General features: G+C 32.2%; 1 long non-coding RNA gene across 1 annotated transcript; it reads right to left on the reverse strand.

Annotated features, from left to right (window-relative positions):
- Nucleotides 1-6246: 6246 nt before the first annotated feature.
- On the reverse strand, nucleotides 6247-10999 carry LOC135300057 (uncharacterized). The gene is made up of 3 exons (XR_010361928.1): nucleotides 10839-10999; nucleotides 9201-9277; nucleotides 6247-6310 (listed from the first exon to the last, which is right to left on the reverse strand). It is a non-coding gene; the product is annotated as an uncharacterized LOC135300057 (long non-coding RNA).
- Nucleotides 11000-12801: the final 1802 nt, after the last annotated feature.

Here is a 12801-nt window from a genome sequence, read left to right on the forward strand (position 1 = left end):
GCAAAAAAAAGAGAGTGAAATCCCCAAAGGTCCCTTTGCTTTCTTCCCCTGGAAGAGAATGAAGAAAATAAAATATCAAGTCTTCACTTGACAATTTGTGCATGTTCATTTTCTTTTGACAGATACTAAATATCTTGATAATAACTTTTATACTGAAGTTTGCATTTACTTGCTTTTTTTTCTCCTTTGCAGTTCTTTTAAATTTGAATCATGGTAAAATTTTTAAGAATTTAAATAGAATGACTGCTGCTGCATCAGAGCATTCAGAACAGGAGACTGTTGACAAGAAAAATATCCACATAGACAAATTGCTTCAAAGAAATCTAGGGATTTATAAAATATGCAGAAATTGAATGGGGGATTAATTAGCATTCTAACATCAAACTTCCCTCAGATATTCTTTCTAAAATGTTTGTCCTTGCAAAACCAAAAAGTGTATGGTCATCTATAGCAAAAGGTGTCTTCCTGGAGGTTTCCATGTTTTTGATTTTATGCAGCACATGGAAGCACTGATAAATCACTCGTGAGTTCCATACACCTTCAATGCACCTTCAGCCTGATCTGCAGTACTCAAGCTGTCATACTCTGAATTCCTTCTGGACAGAGCTGCCAATCATGCTAAACCATGTGAACAGCTTAGTGACACAGACAGATGTTCACAGAGAATGAGACAGAGACCACCAAACTCACTCATTTATAAATTTAACAGGATTGGAATATAGGATTTCAGTGTGAAAGTCTAATTCATTTATCTGGTAGTGTTTTTCAGTTATGTTTTTAGAAGATAATTTTGCAAACAAACTATCTCAGCCCTTATATATTGCTACCACCAAACCAGAGGGAATACACTTGGCTTCATTCAAGCTTTCAAACTCAGCATTCTTCCAGATTTTGTGCTAATTCAGAAAATAGCTTTTCATACTAAGCTCTGAACTTTATTTCTCAAATCTTCTTTCACTGGGAAAGAAGCATGACATTGAGGCTTAAATATAATAATCTTAACAGGAAGGAAACTCAGAAAAACTAAGTTTAAACAAAACCTGAAATACAGGAACACAACAGCCTACAAAAAACCCCCCAAAAAAAGTTGGAGACATAAAAGATCATAAATACATAGATATGATTTTGGCTTAAATAGGAAATACCCAAATGTTCTCAATAACTTCAGCAGAACCAAAAAGCATTACAACATTTTTATCTGTGCCTGTGGTAAGAACACAAAATCAAACAAAATAGTAGCAGGGATATATATAATCAAGATAAAATTAAAAAATCACCATACTTTAAAAACATTTTTTAGTGAAGCCCAGTTCTGACACAAGTAATAACACATTTTCCTCAGTTATAAGTACATATGTTTGAGAAGACATTTTGAACTTAACTGTTTTCCCCTAAAATCTTTGCCAATTACCTTTATTTCAATATTTTGGCTTTTATGAGACAGTTTACAACACATATTACAGGAAAAAATAAATGCAGATTTTCATATATTGTTATTAATTCTTTATTTTACTTAATAGTTTGAACAGCAAGTAACTTAGGCAAAGATAAGGCAAAATCCAGTGAGGAGCTTTTATCCAGAAATGGTGAACAATAGATCATTTTAGGCATAACACTGACGTTTGACTTACAGATCCAGGGATGATATTTTATTCTGGGTATTTCTTGGCTCTTTAAACTCATACACAAATGTTACCCTGTGTGCAAAATTGTATTTGAGTCTGGAGTGCATTCATTCTTTAAAGAGAATTTAGCTATTTCTCAGAGGGCTAAGAGAACCCATAGATTTAAATTTTCTCTATATATGTGGAAATTTAAGCACAGGTATGAGATACAACACCAAAGTCACGTAAATTAATGAATACAAATAAAAAAGGAATGTCTTTCTTATCTTTTTCCATTGTAGATTTTTTCTTGCACCAGCAGTAAAGATTCATAAGGATTTAATAGGTAATTCACCAGAATACAAAGAACTATTTCAGGAAGCAAAGAAAAAAATAAGAATTTTTGAAAAACTGATTAAATATCTCCTATTTTACAGTGAAGAATTCCAGTGAGTAGAAGAGAATAACTGCTCTATCATACTGGGCTGTTGTGTTTGGAATAGAACTTCCAATAGTGGGGAGAAAGATTTCATTAAATAATCATCATGTTATTTCATTGAGGAAGGGAGACATGGACTCCATTAGTCCTTTAAAATTTATCTTAGATGTAGTTATATGAGAAGAAATTTAATCCACTTTCTGAATTTTTATGTAGTGAGTCTGTAAGATTTTGCTACCTGTATTACTTTACTTCAAATAATTCTTTACTATAGAATGGAAAAAGAAATCATTTTACTGGGAAAGACTGAAAAAAATCACCATAGATTTTCCCACATAATGGTAGTTTTTCAGCAATGTCCAGAAAAATTTAAATTTCAATGTCTTCATACTTAATCTATCAATTCTCTGATGAGTGCTCCAAGTTACCAAACTAGTGAGAACTGAGGTGATGAATGATACTAACCATAATTCACAGGACATTCTAAGGTTGACAGTAGGTGCACAACTCTGGAAATTAAGTGAATGGAAGGAATAAGAAATTTTGGCCCTTCAATTGAGTGACTTCTTTCTCAGCAGTGAAAGAATTCAGTATTTTTAAGGATTAAAAAATAAAGAAAAATTAGATGTGCTTTTAGAAGATGACTGGTGGCAGTTAAGCAAGTATCAAGTGTAGTGGAATGCCTACGCTGCCATTCCAATTTTATTTCAAAATAACTTTTAACTTCTTAATTACTTTTTGTTCAAATATTTAACTATTTAGAAACTAAGATTCAATCGCAGTTTGGGTTTAAAAAAAAATAATGCTCAAATAGTGACAAATTGACCTTTTTCTCTCTTTTCATGACAGTTAATCTCAGGATTAGAAAATTATTTATTGCTCTTTTTTAGTTAAAATAATGTATTTTTCAACATCAATCCTCCACGTATTTACAAATTCTTCTTACTTATGTTAGGACTCAATCCCCTGGAACACACTGTCAATAATTACTACAGACAAAGGGTAGGAAACAATTTATTTTCAAACACAAATGAAACAATTATTGAAGCAAAAATGTTATATACTATATCTGCAAGGAATGCATTTACATACTTTCATTTCTAGAAAGGGCTTCTTGCTTTGAAATGGAAGCAGTTTTCTAACTTAAAGTAGGTAATTACACACTCCATTAAACAAGTAATTAACAGATTACAATTTAAAAAAAAAACAACTTGAAAATGAGCAATTCAGATGCTAAGCGTGAAGCACACTGTTATAATTAGCATAATACTTTTTGAAATGGATTAACAAATACACAACGAAAAGGAAAAAAAAAATCTATTTTCTCCTTGCAAATCATAAGCAAAAAACAGTGTAAGTCAAAAAATATCATAGTATAAGGAGCTAAGGCAAATAGCTCATGCTAAATTGTTTATTTAAATAAATAAATAAATAACTTCTTAATTCCCTGGAGATATAACTAAAACTTCCAGAAGATTATTACTGCCCATGCACCATGCTGGGAGCATTCATTATGTGAAGAAAATAAAAGGTCAGATACTGGGTTTTTTACAAGCAAATATGCTTCTTGTATTAATTTGAAGATGCAAGTGAAAATTCACCTACCACTATTCTGAACATCAGGAAAAGCTTCCATAATGAGAAACACTATTCAATACTTTATGCTTCCATGTCTTGTGTGTATTTTGTACATCTGATGAAGTTTCTCAAAATAAAGGTTAATGTGCCCAGATAGGGTATTCAAAGGCTTGACTTGGTTTATGAACTAATTTCTTCAGCTCCTTCAACCCAGCTGGCACATACTGGCCACCTGTCTATTCCACCAGTACAAGATGTGTGCTTTTCAGCTGCTGCCCCATAGAAATGTTAATTTTACTTCAAAATTAAGAAATTGACTTAATTAGGAAATAGGAGCCATGTCCTTTGTATATAGTCAGCTTATTTCCTCTTTTTTATAGCTTTTTTTATTTGTTGAAAATATAGACTGTAGACAAGAAATTAACTAGACAGAATCTAGTTTAACCTCTTTTCCACAGGTATTTAATCTAGCTGTTCTCCTGAATTCTCATTTAAATCGCCACCTTACTTCAAAATGGTACATTCTTCTTCTTCTTCTTCTAACCCACAGGAAGATTTTAATTATTCAAACATTATTTTCGTGTGTTCTTTCTTCCATAAAAAGAAATTACTAGAATAAGTACTAATACCATTTTCATTATTTTTATTAAATCAAAAGAATTAACATAGGTGGTTTTAATCAGAAAGCCAGTAGAAGGTAATAAACAGTAAATAAAAACCTTAAAAAAATTTTAATAATACAAATTCCAAAACAAAATAATTTTTTTTTAATTATTTTTTTTAATTTTTTTTTATTTTACATTTTCCATGAATTCATGAATCCAGCCACTGGAAACCCAGTTTTAGTTTATAAGACATGACAATCAGAGCCCATGGCAATATGGCTGCACAGGAGCAATGTTTTGTTGAATGTATTACTGTCATGATAAGCTGAATTACTGTCTTACTAATGAAGTTGACCTCTTCTGGTGTTATTGCTAGCCAGGACAGTACAGAAATTCAAATATTCCAGAATCACTCAAGACTTAATTTGCATTGAGCTACAGCAACTACAACATATAATAAAAAATTGAATTACTGTGTAATACTGAATGAAATTTAGAATGTGTAGGTAAAGGAGACTGCAAATATTACATCTCCTATGGTGGATGGAGGAAGGCCATGAGGTGAAATCAGAATGGCAAAGGCAGTTACTATTCCTCTGGGTATCAGCAATAATCAGCAGTAACTTCTTCAAGAGAATAAAGCCCTCCTCAGTTTCTTTTTTAAACATCTTTTCCTTTCTTAAACATATGTCTTGATCTACATTGACACTTAATTATTATCACTGATGCTCCTCATCCCAAGATCATGCATGAGAGCAATAGCAATTTAAAAGTTGGGTTTTTTCATTCTTCAAAGCATGACTGAAAGTTACAAAATAAACATGAGAATTAATCTGTAAATGTACTGTATTTATCCTTTTCCATAATGGGGGAACAATTTGTATGAATGTATTAATTTCTACTTAACTCCAGGAATTATAAGACTCTGATGAATATTATGAATAGTTGAAATTGACATTGTCATTTTGAGTTTGAATTTAGTAAAGACAAAAGCCTACATATAAATATACATAAGTGGGAACATGGGACCAATTACTCAGATTAATATCATATTGTCAAATGTCCCATATGTAAAACTTTTGGTAGTTTGCATTTTTGTTTGTTGCTTTAAATATACAGATATAGTTCTGGACTTGTTCCATTTAAATAGCTTTCTTACTTACTATTATTTACTTTTTCAACAAGTATAGAAAACTGTTCTGGAATACTGTTAGACTGATTATTTTCATTAAATTAATATTTAAATAAACTGTTTCTAGAGTTATTCAGCTTCCAAGAATATGGCACAAAATATAAGTCTTATTCACAAAAAAAAATATTTCTGAATATATGGCACATAAAATGCAATCTTTTTCCCCACTTATTTGAGATATAACTTTATTTGACATGGGTCTTTTGAGCCTGAAAAGAGAGATATATGAATACAAACTTCCCTAAAACTATGGCCCATATATTTTCAACAACCCATAAATCTCCAGAGTTCATAGTGTTTCTGTAGAAAATGAAATTTAAAAAAATGTATTTTGCCATCTACATTAGACTTACTTATTTTTATTTCCGTTGTAATTTCAAAAAGGAGAAAAAAGTTGGTAACACACCATTAGACTGGCAATGAAGTAAATAGTAACTGCCATGGTTAGTCTTATGTTATAAAAGCTATTGCAGGCAAAAAATTTAATCTAGAAAAGTGCTGTAGACACCCAGCAATTCTGATCCTCTTTCTGCAACGGTTAAAGACAAAATCCCTCTCACTTTCTATCTGTAGATTATATTTATGATTAGTCCCCTTTTCAATGTCATACTTTGCTCTATAGTAACCAAGACGCATGTGCAAAACCACATGAAGAGATGTTACCTAGAACAGCTAATAACAGTTAATAGTTTTAGAAGATAAACCAATGCAAATTCACGACACTGAATCTGAATGTCTTGTAATACCCATTTCCTCTGTGAAAACAAAGCACTTTAATAATTTGACTTGTTGCAGACTTCAGGATTACTCACAGTCTTGCTTCATGGCCTGAGGAAGTAGTTTTGGAAGCTCCTTATAGAGAGATGGATTTTAGAAGAACTTCAGAGCTTTTCTGTTCAAACAAAAGTAAATAATTTCTAAGAAATACAGGTAATTTCTAAGAGGGAAGTAAACCTTTCACAAAATTTGGAAGAAAAAGAAGGCAAGGCAGAAAACCCTTATTCCTGTCTTGTATATATTTTTTTCACATAATGTGCCTTTATATTTTAAATGAAATTGTAAAAGCTGTATAAATATTTTTTGTAGCAGAAGAAAACTTAAAATATGGCCATAAGAAAATTCCATAATTTTGATAAATAGCATTTATCAATTTATCAAAGTAGGAAAATTAATTTCATATAAATTTGAAAGAAATACACTGTGATAAATTTTTCAGGCAATGCCATAAAAATCATCAGCAATATATTTGAAAATAAACCAGTAAAAATTTTATTATGTTTTTCCTTGTTTTCTTCTAGATTACTCTACCAAATAATTCCCTCTTCATGGAAATAACCATAATCCAATGGAATACACAACAATATCAAATTTCAGGGTTCACTCCCAAAGTGACATATCCTAGATATTACATTCAGATTATTAATTATTCTGTCATTGTTGTGGCTCCGTTAGATATCAGAAGTTAATGTCTTACTGTTGCCAGTTACTGCAAATTTCTTATATTGGACTCCAGTATGTATTGTTATAATTTTTAATGAGGTTTCAGGATGTCATCTTTATTAGAGGCAGACATACAATAATAAAATGCAGTAAAATTTCACTTAAGAAATGTCTGGAATCTCTTCTTGCTTTCAGCAGACTGCAGCCCCAGGTGATCTTAGCTGAAGCATCTCTAAAAAATAGCCACTTATGATTTTTCAACCAATTTTTTAGTCTTGAAATATCCAAATTCCTTATTTTATTGTTAGTAAAATCTTCTGGATAATTAATTTTATAAAACTTTATTAATTTTTTTTAGATCTGCTAGGTAGGAAACTGGTGATCTGCTCTATTTGTGCTAGCCAGCAAGCAGTGGCTGCCTATGGCAGTGATAGTGCAGTAATTCTTCAGTCTGTTATACCAATAGGATATGTAAGACCTTTATAAAATGTGAATCAAACAGGTCTCATGACTAGAACTTGGGAGAGATACAAGTAAAATGTATTTATAGTTTATTGTCTGTATCTGAGCCCATTGTTTGAGTTGCTCTACCAATGAATGTTAAGATGAGTTAGGAAGGATTTTGAGTCCATGTCAAATAGACAGAAGCCATCTGGATATTAAGTTTCCTATACTACACATATTGCTCTGCCTGTTGGGATCGTCTGTGTGTCTCTCCATGCTCAATTCCTCTACATCACTGAGGCTACAACACTTGCAGTGTTTTAAACATCTGGGAGGACTTATGTGCTTCCACATTTATGACAAATTTGAACTTAAACTGTTTAGATGGCATTAACTACAAAAGGAGAAATCACAAGTAACAATTTGGATATTGAAATACTTTTTCCCAATGTTATACTCCAAGCATAGATATACACTGTTATGAAACACATAAGTTCTGGGGAAGACTCTGCCCCATAAATCCTGTTTTCAGCTTCTATGAAGACATGGGTATGAGGTAAAAGGAAATTAAAGAACATGTATGCTTTAGTATCATAGTGGCACTGAAATAAAATCAGTTGAAAAACACACACAGGTCTCAAAGCTGATATATTTTTTAGGTTTTAGGATACTGTTATAGTGTACATTTTCTGTGTAACATATAACAATAATATCATATGACTGTGATCATTTTATATTTGCTCTTAATCAGGACTTCAGGAGAAAGACAGCAAATATTTGTTTCACATTTATTTTAAACAAATATAAAAATGACCAGTGGAATAGAGTGGTTTTTCATGATGGAGAAGTAACAAATTACTTTACAGAATTAATATCCTCTTCAAACTAAAGTTGCTATAAAAACCAAAGAACTTTGTGAAACATTGTGGATAACATATCATGCTGTCCTATAGTCCAAAAGTGCACATTTTTTTACACATTCCTTTAAGTCCTTTCGTTGCATGTAATTTTTTAATAAATAAAAAATATTATTTGTTTTCCTGAAATTCATATGTCCAAGAAGGAAAAGACAAAATTAACGACTTCAATCAGTTTCACCTCAGCTTAACAAGCTGAGAGCTACAAAGCATAAACATTAAAAAAAATGTGCATCAACTAAAGAGTTACAAAGGAGCATTGTCAAACAAAGCAAAGGAGTATTTTCTATAAAAATCTTGAACCTTCATTGCCTGCCTCTTTGGGCTACCATTTATACCTATACACAGAAAGCATAGAGTGTAGCCATACCAAAAGGCTCACCTATTCCAAGTACAAAGTAGCAGTTTTTGGTCTTATTATGCAGAAAAATATGATTCCAGAATATATTAGAATGAACTGTGCGAGAATTTTGGGACAACTTATAAACAATTTCTAAAAGGTTTTCTTGGTTTTCAAGAAAGATGGTAGAGATATTGTCACAAAGATTTTTGTTCCCAGTCTGAGATATTATAAAAATTTAATCAGATGCAGAAATACAAATTAAAGCATGTTAATAAAAATTATACATATCTCATTAAGCTTCCCTGTAATAATAATTTAAGTGACAAAGTGAATGAGACTATGCTACAGGGCACTTACCATTAAGTACATTTGAAGCTGTAGGTTAAGCTCTTGTTTATGAAAGCTGTATGGAAGATATTTTTTATTTCACAAAATACTGCATCTATTTATCTCCTATAGAAGCAGTGACAAGAAGGAGATCCTTCTTAATATGCTACTCATCAGCATGTATTAAAAACCTTTGCTGGCCATACTTAGGTGTGATGTATGTTACCTATGTTTTCAGTGTTTCAGCAAAAATGCCACACACTATAATGATAGTCATTAGTGCTATTTGCATATAATTGCTTTGTACAAACCTCATCAGTGCAGCTATTCATATATCAGTGTTAGAAATGGGTTTGGAACACCAATGTCAGCATCTTGATGCAGAGGGCTGAAACAAACACACTTGTTATGATTCCCCATGCCACCTTGGAGATTTGAATGTTCAGTTCCCATTAATTAGCATCCCCTGAATGCCTCACTATCTCAGCTTTTGTCTTCCATGAATCTTTCAGGAAATGGTATTAGCTTTGACACTGCAAACTTCAGTAGCTTAATTGTTCGTACAAGGAAAGTAAAGTTCTATATAAATCTGATTAAAAGGTTAAAAATACATAATAATATGCAAAAACATTGATACTTTAGAGATATCAGGTATACTTATTAGCAATATTTAGAATTACGCTGACAGGTTTCATTACTGTTACTCTCACACTAATTTTTTTAATATTTTCCCTCTAAAGAAATGCAGTCAACTATGTTATAATTAACTTGGCTGCCAAAAAATATTATATATCATCAAATGCTCTACCGGCCTAAGGTAGTCAAAGAGTGGCAGCTGTATTGTTCAGTGTTTAATCAGGTCAAAGCTGTGGCAACTTTAATTATAGTTATTGTCAAGATGCTGCTTAATGCGTGCAACAAATCTTGTCATATGTCAGCTCTTGAACCTTTCCTTTTAGTCATGTTTAAGCGAAAAGACCATCCCTGTTAAATTTGATAGGCATGATTCTGTAACAAAAATGGGTATATTGCTAGATAAATTTGGGGTAATTTGGACATGTAGGAATGAGGATAGGAAGTAGACAAACATATTGAGCTAAAATGGAAAAAATCCTTACTCTTGTGGCTAACACAGAGGATAAGAAATAGGTGCAGAGAAAGTGAAGCCAGCAAGTCACAGTATTTTTTTCTGTTTCCTTTTTAGAAAGACAGTCCCAGTACATACACCACACTATTTTAAAAGCAAAATATTATCTTATGTTATCATGTATCATTTTAATGTATCCATCTGAGTCATCACACTATAGTAAAAATGTAGACTTGTCATTCATGCATTTGCCACCTGCCTCAAGAAATGAATCTTCTGGTTCTTTGCCCTGTTTTCTAATTTATAATGTCATGTTCTTCATAAATGTTACATTTTGAAACAGTGTCTCAGTACTTTTTCCACACTAATAGTTTGGCTCATTCCCTGTTTTGTTTTTTTTTCCAGATGTATACACACTGTCTCTATTCTCTCTATCCCAAGGTCCCATCTAAATAGAACAAAATCACTTCTCCCAAGGAAATGAACTGAAAGGATAGTTGGCTTCACAATCTTCTCCCTGTAAATCTGCCACATCTTAAGGGTGGATAAGATTTCATTCTGTCTGTTCACAACAATCCTTCAACATTATTCTGGCATATATCATATCATGTCACAGTATGCCTCCACAAGCAATGGTTGAGATGCATGCAGCCCACACTATGGGTGTCATGCCATGAAAAACAAGTCAACAAACAATATAAAAAAACTGGTAAGGGAAGATATCTAAATTATTTTGCTCTTTGTTATCACAGAATAGTAGAATGATTTGGGTTGGAAGGGACCTCAACAATCGTCCAGGTCCTATTCTGCAATGGGCAGGGATACCTTCCACTAGACTGGATTTCTCAAACCCCCATCCAACCTGATCTTGGGCAGTCCAGGGATGGGACTTCCACAGCTTCTCTGAGGAACATGTTTCAGCATCTCACCACCATCACAATAAAGAATTTCTTCTTAATATCTCATCTAATCTCCTTCTTTCAGTCTGAATCCATTCCCCTGTATCCTATCACTTATGCCCTTGTAAAAGGACCCTTCACAACGTTCTTGAGTTACTAGAAGGCTACTGTAACATCATATTGGAATCTTCTCTAGGATGGACAACATCATAAAACCTGAATTCTTTTCATGCGCAATCCTTCACAGGAATCTAAATGCATCACAGTACAGGCAGCTTGAGAGCTTAGGAACTCTTAAAAAATTAGGACTTCAAAGTTATTTATGTTGATTTTGGGAGTTAGAAACATAACCGTCAGCTTTGGAAACATCATGGAAATATTAGTGGTTTTTCAATCTTTACATATGTATTTGTAGGATTTAGAAGGGCAAACTCCTTTTAAATTTTTATTAATATATCACTTTTTTAAGTTTAGGTATTGAAATTTTCCTAGTTCTGTATAATGAGTGGAATTCATAATTACTAATGGTGTCCATTTGGAGAATATACAGGTTTTACTGAAGCCTGAAAAGTTATTAAAAGAGATTATCTTGAACTGTTAATCTGTCATCATTATTATATCTCTAAAATCAAATAGGTTATATTGCCTAGGTTTTGGAAGAGAGTCATGGATAGGATGGATGTTTATCAATTATGAATCACTTAATTTATACTATAGCTGTGTAAACATTATGTTTAATACCTTGTCAGATTTTATTCTCTTGATGAATTTCCTGAAGATAAGTTCTCAGTTCATAGCTTCTAATTCTTCAGATAATTTCTACTAGAGGGTTATGGTACACTAATAATTGGACAAAATAATTCAAATAAATTATGATAACAAATAACTTACATTTTTATAACATCTTTCATCTTGACTTTATATCCAGTATCTCAGTAATGCCTCATTTTGTGATACTTCAAGCATAATCCATCCCTCATGTGTACCTTTTCTTAGTGCTAATTGCTATTTTGATGTGAAAGTAGGCAAGTAGACAGGCAGCTCTTTCCAGACTAAGAGAAAATATTAATGGCCTTTCTAAGAGAGGCCTTTTGCAACAAATTTAAGCAGACAGGTGATTATAACAGAACCATTTATAGAAAATTCTTGTTGCTTGTTGCATGTCAGAGTGGCAGCTCTGCTGTAGGAAACATTGAGTAAATATTAGCAGCAAAAACACAAACTGGTCCTTGAAAAGTGTTCTTTTCATTTTCCTTTGGGGTGCTTTTATATAAAATTTTATCAGAGATTATTACTAAATAAATAGTATATCTTTATTATGTTATTTCTTATATTGGTGAATAATATTTATAATGTAAAGAAATGGGTAATTCTTCATAGTAGTATTATTTGTCTGCTGACAAGAGAATTAGAAGAGTTACACAGAGATACTAGTTTTCCCAAAAACCCCCATCGGTATTTTTACAACCTGGTATTTCAATAATTCATCATAAATAACCTCCTTAGATGACAACGACAGCACCAAAACACAGCAATGACAACAAACAACAGTAACACAGACCTCCACTGCCAGACTGATCATAAAACAGAAATTGTGGCAGCAGATACTGAGTTAAACATCACATATTTCACAGCTCTGTATTTAACATCTCTACCCTCTGGACAGTTTTATCCCTTGGATATCTTGGTATTCAGATTGATCAATCACATAATGTACTGTAAACACTGAAGATTTTGCATAAAAATACTTAATCTACACTGTGAGTGACACAATGCAGAATGTTATAGTTTAATGTAAATAGAATTCAAATCAGGTATCAAACATTTTTCTTCTCTGAATTACAATGATATCTGAACTATTAGTAGAAGAAACAGTAGTCATTTAGATATGGATCTCCCAAAAGTAATAATACCCCAATTCTACTT

Source organism: Passer domesticus, chromosome 4 (assembly GCF_036417665.1).
Source record: "Passer domesticus isolate bPasDom1 chromosome 4, bPasDom1.hap1, whole genome shotgun sequence".
Classification (NCBI taxonomy): domain Eukaryota; kingdom Metazoa; phylum Chordata; class Aves; order Passeriformes; family Passeridae; genus Passer; species Passer domesticus.